The sequence below is a fragment of the Gekko japonicus genome, unplaced genomic scaffold (genome assembly GCF_001447785.1).
Source record: "Gekko japonicus isolate JY-2015 unplaced genomic scaffold, Gekko_japonicus_V1.1 scaffold341, whole genome shotgun sequence".
Classification (NCBI taxonomy): domain Eukaryota; kingdom Metazoa; phylum Chordata; class Lepidosauria; order Squamata; family Gekkonidae; genus Gekko; species Gekko japonicus.
Genome location: NW_015170898.1, coordinates 682,641 through 694,021, shown reverse-complemented (window position 1 = coordinate 694,021; position 11,381 = coordinate 682,641).

The following is an 11,381-nucleotide window of genomic DNA, read 5'->3' as shown; positions in this document are numbered from 1 at the left end:
TTCTGACAAAACTCTATGGTAAATGGATGCTGCTTTGGGGGGCATCCCCCCCACCGCCCCACGGAGGCCAGGACAGGCCTGTAGCTACAGTGGGGCATTCTGGGGCCCAGCCCCCAACTTTTCACCGGGGGGGCCCCCTGACTTGCCACCTGGCAAGGCCCCCCCAACTTATTTTTGGCACTTGCCGCCACTGATAAGGCAGCAAAACAAGCCTCAAGCCGTCCTTCTATTCCCCCCAGCTCTCCTCGGCAAAGAAAGCCCCGCCCTACACTTCCACGCTGTTACTCTGTCTCTCGCCTGCGGGCAAAGCAGCAAACCCCTCCTCTAGTCCCAACACGCTGGTAATTTTGTTGCAGTGTTGCCTCTCTTTCAGACTCCTCTTGCTAGCAGGCAAGGCCAGCAAACTCCGCCTTCAGTCTCTTGTTGCTGTGCTGCCTCTCTTTCAGTTTTCTCTTGCTGGCAGGCAAAGCCAGCAAACCCCGCCTCCAGTCCCTTGGTGCTGTGCTGCCTCTCAAGCCCCGCCTCCAGTCCCAGGCTGCTACTTTCTTGTCGTCGGCTGGCAAAACTAGTAAGCAAGCCCTGACTCTGTTCTCACGCTGCTGCAGTAATTCTGTGTCTTGCAATTGCAAGCAACCCCCGACCAGCTACATCCCTGCATTTCCACCTGCACCTGTCCTGGCCGGGAGGCAAGAGGAGAGAGGTACAGGAGGAAAGAGGCTGCTGCACCTGGGGCTTTCCCTCCTTCTGAATCTCCAGGTTGGGGGGGGGAGAGATGCAGTTTCTCTGCAGGGCTCTGGCAGCCAAGGCTCTTTTGCACAGAGTGGGACGCAAGGGGCTGGAGAGGCGGAGAAGGCACTGCTTTGGCCAGAAGGTGCCATCCTTCCCCCCCCCGTGCGCTCTGGAGGGAGATCCCTGGCACATCTTGGTTTCCCCGGCCCTTGCAGAGGCCTGGGAGGCCATCTCTGTCCCCGCACAGCAGCTTCTGAACCCGCCAAATGTTAAGTCGCTCGCTTAACAAAGCAGTCAGAGAGTGATTCAGCAAGAACACAACTTTATTCTTCAACTCGAACACAACTCCAACACGGATCAACATCAAATAGCCAGAACAGAACGGTTCAGCTTTTCCAGTGCAGTTGTCCTGCTTTTAAACGTTCCCGGCTAATATAGCCACGCCCACTGTACAATTACCAACCAATGAGGTTGTACCAATAAAGACCAATCACAAGTGTTCCTGCTCAGGGAGCTTGCTGTGAAGTGATTGGATGTTAGTTCCTGGGCTAGTAACCTGATTGGCTGTATTTGGATCCTAGCCCAGGACGAAGCTCAACATGGCACTTCAATTAGATGTTTCACAACACTATGCACTCAATAGGCAGCTCATTGAATACATTACACCAAAGTCCTGGGGAGGGGATTCCCCTGTCTTGAATCCTGGGACTCTCCCGCCCAGGGCGGGAGCCGCTTTGCAGGGCGCTGGGAGCCTTGGCTTCCCTTGGCCATCCTTGCGCAGGCTCCCCCACTTCATGGGGCTGCCCCTTCGGCTGCTCCTTGCAGAAGGAAGCACAGAGGATGCCGGCCTCGAGTCCCCAGCAAGCCCCACTTCCTTGGTGCTGCCCCTCTCCTCTGCGGGGTCCAGGGCCAAGGGAGAGCCACTAGGGCTGGCGCAGGAGATGGCAAAGCAGGAGGGCGCCGTGGTGATTAATGGAAAGACCAGCTGGGGCAGGGGCCAGCCAGCCAGAGTGCGTGAGTTTTTGAATTTTATTTTTATTTGAGTGCCCCCCAACTTTTTACAAGGCCCCCTGATTTAAGAAATCCTGGCTATGGGCCTGGGCCAGGAGGTCTTTTTTAAGCTTATAAATTTATAAATGGGTTCAAATGAGTTAAATAAGCAGAAATGCTTGTGGGTTGGCATAGGATCAGTACAATCAGGCCAACCATTTTACACAGTGTTTGACTTACTGATCCCATATTTATTTATGAGCAGTTTTAAGCACATAAGAACCTCATTAAAATAGGAAAATGGTTTTGGGTTTTTTTTAAATCACCTTTTTTCAATCGGTAGGCAATAAAGTGCTTGCAGTAACACTTTACAATAAGTAGAGATTAATGAATGCTAAATTGCAATAGAATTCCTATGGAACTCCATATTACATGCACATTGATACCAACTGAGTTCATTGTGGAAAATGTTATTACAGGAAATTCCACAGAAATTGGGGAGGAATTAAGAAATGCCATAGTGATTATGTTGCCACCCTTTCTGTCTTTAGATAGATGGTTAATGCAGCCTGGTGGAACTGCTAGCAGAACTAGCATATATTACTGCTTTGATATCAAGCCTCTGCTTTCTGAATTAGAAACATAAATAGGAAACTGATTAAGCAAAGTGTCTCCAGTGTGGGCCTATTATACCAAGAAGCAGGAAAATGTAACATTTCACAACAACAAACCAACTAGTTGCACAGATAACAAAAAAACAAACACAGGTGACTGATTGTGCAGAATGATTGTGCAGAAACTTCTCACTCTCTGTATCACGGGCGGTTCATGACATTCTTTGTCTCTGTCATACTCTGAGCAGTCAGATACACTGCCTCCCATCCTCACCAGAGACCTAGCTTTAGGACTTGAGAGCAAAAGACAAGCACTTGCATTCTTTTCCACTGAAATGAGGTCTAGTCATTAATTAACAATTCTGGTCATTAAAGGAAGTACAGACATAGCCAGAGGGCATTTTTACCCAAGAGGCTGGAAGTAGTTGTTGTCTTAATTCCTTTGTAACATGAATACAAAATCTACATCATCCAGGATGCTCATTCATATGACAAATGCCTCACCTCTCCGCTTTTTCCTTTTCTGCAGACTGAAAGCTCAAAACCAATGTATAGACATGCATAGGTATACATAAAAACAGGAAAGAGCACCTCTTTTTTTCTTTTTGCACCATTGGATGCTGCCTTCTCTCATTAGATGAGTCACAGATCTTCCCCACTTGCCCATGTTTCCGGGGGCTGTCCACCTTTTTTAAGTGCTATTTTTAAATTATACCAGTAACACTTATATGACTGTACATATCCCACTAAAGTCTATTTGATAATATTTACTCAGAAGCCTACTTAGGTCTATTTGATAGTGTTTACTCACCAGAAAGTGTACTTGGCATTGCACTGCTAAAAAACAACAACTGCCTGATTATTTTTAATCTGTATGTTTTTAAACTGAAAAATTGCTCTGGGAGGTGCTTCATGATGTTATAGAGGCTCCACCACACTATAGATGACCTCCTCTGCATAAAACAAGAAAATGTGGTGTTGTGAACTCGATCCTTGAGAAGACTGTATGTGGGACAGTAGCATGGTGTGTGACCTTTCCAGAATGGAGTGGCTCCAGTTTTTCTATATGTTTAGACTCTCCCAAAGCTTCATAGACAACATTGGTCAAAGTACAGCCAAGAATTCAGACTGTAAGGGCCAAGCTACACATTATGTGGAGGGATGCTAAGAATTTCACAGTGAACCTATTCAGCACTCAAACACATCCTGTTCAGCACTGACAATCAGGCTGTGAGCCAATCAAGAGTCTTTTCAGCTTTCATCAAACAACTCAAACAGCTGCCCAACAAGCTCACAACTGCCTATTGGGCAGGTGGGTTGTCATCCACCACCACCACCCTAAAAAAACAGCTACACAGTGAAGCTGAAGGTCAGAAGTGATTGGTTCTCAAGGAGACCATCGAAAGGCCACAAACACTGACTTCCTAAATGACTGAGTCCAATCCATATAAAAGCTTAGATCCCTTTGCCATTCTCTTTCCTAAGGATGTTTAGGAGAACAGAACTAAGGAGGGCAGAACTAATTCCCTAACTAATGGAAAGAGGAGTTCACTTTGGAAATAACTGCTGGAACTGTGTGCAGCACAACCTTATCACAAAGGTGCTCCCACCTGGAACTTCAAGGTGTTGGTACTCAAGCCTTTATCTAACCCAGTCTGAATGAACATAAGGAGCTCTCTAATTTGTGCCCTAAATGGATTGATTGACCTCTCATCACACCAGGATTCAAAAACCTGCCAAGCATCATTCTAAACTCTGACAAAATCGACATCATTTCATTGGAGTAGCCTATCTCTCTATACTGCTGCCACTCAACCTCTAGGCTGTTAGTTTTAGCATGTCTGGCTAAGGAATGAAGGGGGGGGGGTCCCTGGAACAACAGGTATTAAAATATCTTTTCTTTCCAAGAGCTCTTGAAAGACAAGGATAAACAGGCAGATCTACCTGAGTTCCAGATAGTTAATGTGCCATTTGGATTCTGGGTAAGACTATTTCCCTTGTGCCATTTGGTCTCCAGCCCAGCAAACTGGTGTCCATCGTAACTGGCATCCTGATTGGTTCCCTCAGGGGAAACCCCTTCTATAGCCTTCCTCTGGAAAGCCATCACCAGTGATCCTGTCAAAGGCAACTGTGGAAGGGAACTGTTAGTAGGTGTTGATAGCTTGCTGACTTGTTCTGGTCTGGGAGGAGGCACATTGAAGGGGACTGTCAGTGTTCGACTGGCCTACCAAACGTCCTGGGGGCTGGGGTGGTTCCAGTTCGCCCAGGTTGGGCGTTGCCTCAAATTACCACCCGTGAAGGTTTTGTCACCTCTCTCGGTTGTGGTGCCTAACCCCTATTCAGGGAGCGTCCGAGTGGATTGGGTCGAAAACCGCATCTCCCTCCTCACTTCCCCAACTCATAGGGGCCAGGTGTGTCTTCCATGGCTATTGCCCAGCCTTCCTTTATCCTCACCCGCTCTGTCCTGCCCTGCCTCCCAGGCCTTAAAGCAAGCGAGCCATGGGGCTGAGGCCAACACTTGAAGGTTCCCCATTGAACTTCCCCAACCCTTCTTCTTCCTGGTCCAGCCATCTTCGCAGAGGCAAGCGGGTTCCCCCTCTGTGTCCCCCTTTTGCGGTTGGGCAGCCCCTGGCTGGATGGCAGGGGAGAATTCCTGGTCTTTCCAGGAATCCTCACAGGGTTTCTCCGATGCATTGTTATCTGAAGAGAGCTGCTCCTGGGTCACTCCCTCGGCCGGGTGCCAGGGTTTCCCACTGGCTTCTTTCCTCCCTGTTTCAGCCTTGTGGTTGTTGGTCACCATCTCCTCTCTGGGGTGCCTCAGAGCATTGGAAGGTGGGGGGGCCTTGGAGGAGGGCCCCTCCTAACAGGGACTTGAATGAAATTTTGCCCAAGCAGTTTCATCTTGGTAGGAGACCAGCATTCCCAGGAGCCTCACCAGTGTCATAAAATCTTCCTGAGGCTTCTGACAGATTTCTTGAATCATGCTACAGATCCTGAGTTGCTGCTTCTGCACAGGAAGACCTTCTCTTGCAGGGTATCTATGGTGACACTGAGAGGGACCAGGCAGCCTTTCTCCTTGTTGCTCATGAAGCCATGACTCTGGAGGCAAGTAATGTTCTGTTCCAAGTCCTTCAGCCCCTGCTAAAAGGATGGAGTTTTGATTAGGGTGTTGTCCAGGTAAGGGAAGATGTATCCATAGCAGCACTATTAGGGAAACCAGCATTTTAATAAAGACTATTGGGGCTGTCTTCAACCTGAATGGCAGGGCCCAGTATTGGAAGTGTTGCCCTTTGTAGGCAAATTGAAGAAATCTCCTGTGAGACTTGAGGACTGGAATGCAGATATATGCTTCTGTCAAGTCCACTGATGCCAGGAAATCCCCCTTATGAATTGTTGCAATTATTGATCCAAAAATGTCTATCCTGAACTTCTTTCTTTTGATCCTGCAGTTCAGTTATTTCACATCCAGGACAGCACAGACACCCTTTGGGTCTAGCTGGCACCTCTAACTCTCTTGATCACCTTGTGAAATACAGATGGAAATGGCATTCCATGTGAGGAAAGGCTATTGCCAAAAACTTTCTCACTTCTGGAAATCTCTAGGATGCACAGAAGAGGTCGCTTAGCCTAACATCTGTTCCACGTAAATTAGTAGGAACTGTTATTAAAGATGGAGTTATTAAGCATATTGAGGAGCAAAACTTGATGAGAGAAAATCAGCATGGCTGCTGGAAAAGGAAGTCCTGCCTCACCAACCTTTTGGAGTTATTTTTTTCTTCTTCTGTAAAATACTTTTTATTAAGTTTTATGTTCAAATACATAGTCAATGTAAACAACAAAATTACAAGTAGTTGTATCATTATGGATAGCAGATAACAGTACATAAAATGAGATAAACTATTTAACCAGTACACAATCACAGTCGTTTCATGAAGAGTAAGATTGTATATAGACATTAAGAACTGACATATGGGTGCAGACACAACAATATTTATCAGTTCTATTCTGCCAGGGTTAAGTAACCTATTTTACCAAAGCCACAAGGCATCCATCACTGGAGGGATGTCTTGTTATTTGGAAATATATTCTAGGATAGGGAACCATATTGTAGTAAAGTTGGTACGGGTAATACATTTATCAAAACACATAAGATTGTCTGAGAGTTTAGCCATGATATCCAAGTCCCACAATTTTTTATGCCATTGTGAAAACTTGGGCATCATTGTCATTTTCCATTGCGTGGCAATGACAGTTTTAGCCGCAAAAAGCAGTATTGAGATTCTTTCTATGATGGAGAGACTAACACAGTCCGTAGCCCAACTGTTCAAAAATAGATGTTCAGGTGAAGGAACAATATCCACATCATTGAAGGACCTAATCTGTTCTAGCACATCATTCCAGAAGGGGAGAATTTTAGGACAGAGAATCCAACAATGTGTATAATCTCCTATGATAAGTATAAAGCCAACAGTCGTGATAGTCTGACCCACAAATCAAACAGTCATTAAGACTTATAAAGAATGCTATCTATGTATTACAATATGAAGCACTACAACATGATAAACAAATCATAAGAAAATCCTTGAACCAAGGTACATAATCAACGTCGTCTCCGGATTATATAACAACGTTTCAAATAATGGATCTTCTTCAGGAGATATTATAATGGTGCAAAAGCTCTCTGTTTCATAAGTGCTAGACAACAAGTCTTAAGAAATACTAAATTCAGATAGGACACTGATCTCAGTTAACATTCAGGCTCAAAATATGCTGCTATGTTTCTAATGGATCCCGGGATCCATTTATAGGATTAGAAAGAAGATCCATTTTTTGAAACGTTGTTATATAATCTGGAGATGACGTTGATTATGTACCTTGGTTCAAGGATTTTCTTATGATTTGTTTATCATGTTGTAGTGCTTCAGATTGTTAGCAGAATTAGCGGAGTCGACCAGACATATCATATGTCCACTTCTGTGAGGCATGAGGTTATCGGTTTAAGTTCTTGCCTCTTCATTAGGGCTTCCTTAGGGAGATCTGGATAAATCTTGATCCTATGTCCTCTGTAGCTGAGTTGTCCACTTTGCCTGGCAGCGCTTAGGATTGCTTTTCTATAGCAAAGGTCCAGAAATGTGGCTATAATGTCCCGTGGCGTTCTTGTTTTCAGTATGCTCAGAGGGCCCACACGGAAAGCTTTCGTTATAATGCTTGACAGGTTTCCTTCAGGCGGCACCTCTTTCAAAAGCCATTCTGAGAGTAAAGCATTTAAGTTACCATTTTTTTCTATTTTTTCCAGCCATCCTCTAGTCTTTAGGTTGTTCTGTCTCATCGCTATTTTGGATCTCAAAGCCTTTTCTGCCAACACATCATCCATTTGCTGTAGTTGTACTATTTCTTGTTTGTTGGTGAGGCTGACATTTAGCGCTCTATCTGCTTTGCCTTTAGTTTCGGTGCCAGTTTTTTGTAAAGTCTCTATTTGATCATACAATGGCTTGAAAAGAGCTGATATTTTGTCCAGAGTTCTCCAAGTTGTTTAACACCCTGGATAAATCTCTGGAAGTTATTCGGTTTGAAGCTGTAGCAGTTTCCGCTCCTCCGGATGCCATTTTAGTTGATAGCACTAGCTGAAGCCCCAATTCTGTATTCGAAGATTTGGCGGTGAGTGTTGACTGCATCTTCTTGATTTTATGTTTGTTTTGTAGCTCGTCTGTTCTGTCCTTTCCCCCCATAAGACTGGAGACTGATATTTCGTTTTGATTGCTGTAATCAGTATGGGAGAGGGAGGGTAGATCGGAGCACTGGGATTAGGCAGCCATGTTGTTTCACGCCACCGGAAGCCCCTCCCTTTTGGAGTTCTTTGAGCATGTTAACAATTATGTGGATAAGGGTGATTCATATTTATTTATTTATTCATTCATTCTATTTATACCCCACCCTCCCCGCCAAAGCAGGCTCAGGGCAGCTCATAGATATTTTATACTTGGTCTTCCAAAAGTCTTTTGACAAGGTACATAATCAAAGACTTCCTGAGTAAGCTTAGCAGGTATAGGATAGAGTACAGGATTTTTTAAGGATTAAAAAATCGGTTAAACAGGAAGCAGAGAGTAGAAATAAACTGACAGTTCTGCAATGGACGGAAATGAGCAGTGAGATCCCACAAAAACTGATGGAAGGAAAATGGTGCCAAATGCGCAAAGGTAACACAACAATATTGGCGCAAACTGCCCACGTGACTGCAGCCTAATACTGCTGATATGTGGCGGAGCTACTATGTAATGACCTTAATGACACTCACAAGCAGGGCCGGCCCGAGGCAAGGCTGCACCCTAGGCGAGGCTGCAGGCTGCAGGTGCCAACCTCCCAGTGGGGCCTGGAAGCTCAGGGCAGCTCATAGATATTTTATACTTGGTCTTCCAAAAGGCAGATGACATGATAATGTGCTTGGCCTGCATTCTTCCCAAAAAGATTGTTTGAAAGCAGGTTTTGGGGAAAGCATACAGAGAACAACCAGGCTGTAGCACCTGTAAAGACTAGACTCTCCTCAGTGCTGGCAAACTCCACTTCCAGGATGGGATGGACCCAGGTGCTGATGACTGCAGTACGGAAGGCAGATGTTGTTGTTTGATTGTGCTCTTTAAATCCGCAAAGGTAACACAACGATATTGTTTGATTGTGCTCTTTAAATCCGCAAAGGTAACACAACGATATTGGCGCAAACTGCCCACGTGACCGCAGCCTAATACTGCTGATATGTGGCGGAGCTACTATGTAAGGACCTTAATGACGCTCACAAGCAGGGTCGGCTCGAGGCAAGGCTGCACCCTAGGTGAGGCTGCAGGCTGCAGGTGCCAACCTCCCAGTGGGGCCTGGAGGCTGCCCCACTGGGAACCCAGTGGCAGGGGGGCGGGTACTTGGGTGGCGGCGGCAGCTCCAGCGGCAGGTAAGGAGTGCTACCAAGAGGGGGTAAAGGGCCACGCGGTCCTGGGGCGCGCCGAGGCGGAGGACTGGCTGGCTGTCTCAGGTGCCAGCAGAAAAAAAGCACTGTGGTGCTAGCGGCGTGGCCTCAAGTTTGCGCACTGGGGGTGTGTGAATCAGCCAGCCACACCTCCACCTTGGCGAGCTGCTGCTGCTGCTGCCACCCGAGTGCCCACGGCGGGAGGAGGTAGATGGGCGAGGGGGTAAAGGGCTGTGCGGTCCCAGGGTGGAGGGCTGGCTGGCTGGCTGAGGCGCTGGCAGCAGGGCACACTTACCTCCTGCCTGGCAGCACCTGCAGCAGCTCTGGTGGCCTTGGCTTCCCCGGCAGGCAGCGGCAAGTGCGGCCCGGGCGCGGGCTCCCCTCTTCATGCGCCCACTCTGCTGGAGCCTTTCCCCGCCGGCCATGGGTCGCTGGAGAGGGTCCGGGCAGGCGGGAAGGATGCGGAGGGATGCGGAGGGGAGCCTCGGGGATCAGCGCTGGCTTTTGGCGGGGGGAGGTGAACTTCGGTGCCCCCATCCAGGGCCTCCCACTCTAGGTGAATGCTTAGTTGGCCTAGCGGGAGAGCTGGCCCTGCTCACAACACAGTACACATTTCAACTGCAGGACATCAATGTGAATATTCAGCTAAATAGTCCATTGGTCTGCTTGGAAGCAGGATGTTGTTGCTAATGGGTGTTTTTGAAAAGGGTCTCTTACAATTTTGCTCAGGACTTCTCTGGTCTAAATTCAATCCAAAAGAACAGCAGAGAAAATGAGGACCATCATTCTAAACATACACTCACAAAATCACAAACTTTTTTTAAACCTGTTCTTGTCATACAGATTGACAGCCCTTTTAATATGAAATAAATCAGCCAACATAAAGAATGTCTGCGAAAACATACAGGCTGAATGTTGATTGACACAGCCTCTCTGAAACCCACTCTGTTTGCATTTGGTTTTATAGCAGCTAACTTGAAAGGATGTCAGATGCTTTGAAATGTTTCAACTGTTTTGAACCTAGTAAACAATCATCAAATGTGCTTATTGGTTCTTGGGCTGAAGCTAAAGCACTTCACTGTTCATGCTAAGGCAATGCTGAAGAAGAAAAGCCAGAGCCATAGCAATCCTTTTATACTCAGGTGCTGTTCAATGGTTAGGATTCTGGAATACTATGAACAGCTGTGTCTGGTTAGCAGTTTCGGGGGGGGGGGGAGGAGAAATAATTTTTGCCTTGAAAACATGGAGTAAACTCAGGCCAGTGGCAGTGTATGTTTCATATTAATTTTAAAGAATATTTGCAAAATCACACTGGTGACTTGACAATTTTTCTTAAAGTCATGTGCGCAATTCATGCTAGTGCTGCCTTCCTTGTAGATTTTCTCCAGGCCTATCGTAGCTCTCATAATACAGCAGATAGCATGGTAAGCTGTCTCTTTTTACTTCCTGAACTGTCCTACATCTGTTATCTTACGAAGCAAACCCCAGCATGTGTCACAGTCAAATTAGGAGAAAAAGATGAAGTGTGTCCAGTAGCATTTGCAGTATATTTTGTTAAAAGCAATGCCAGCAGGATGCTCAGCTGGTCATATGGCCACAGGGATAAAATCTTTAAAACCTTTTTTTTAAATGAGCCCTACATTTTGGGGGGGGGGGAACTTGCAACACCTATCTATTGAAACCGAATTATAATGTCAATATTAAACAAACATTTAAACATCTAATAGAAAAATATTACCTACTACTGCACTCAGCCCAATATATAAAACTATCTCACTCTTACGCTGGTGCCTTGAGTGTTTACATGGATGCAAAGTGTTTCTGGCCCCTAGAGATATATCCAAGTTGTCTGAAGGGGCCTGTTAATATGTTTTAACCAATTAATTTATTAGACTTTAAGGACAATACTTTTACCCAGGCTTTTAACTAATGTGTATTATCTTTTTAGCTGTTTTATGGTCTGCTTCTGGTTTGACATATACTTTATGGATATGTTTGTACTGTTTTTATGTCTGTGGCGTTTTTTTTTAGTGTTTTGGTTTTATGTTGATGCAAAATTTTATGGTATCATTTTTACTTGTAAGTCACCTTGA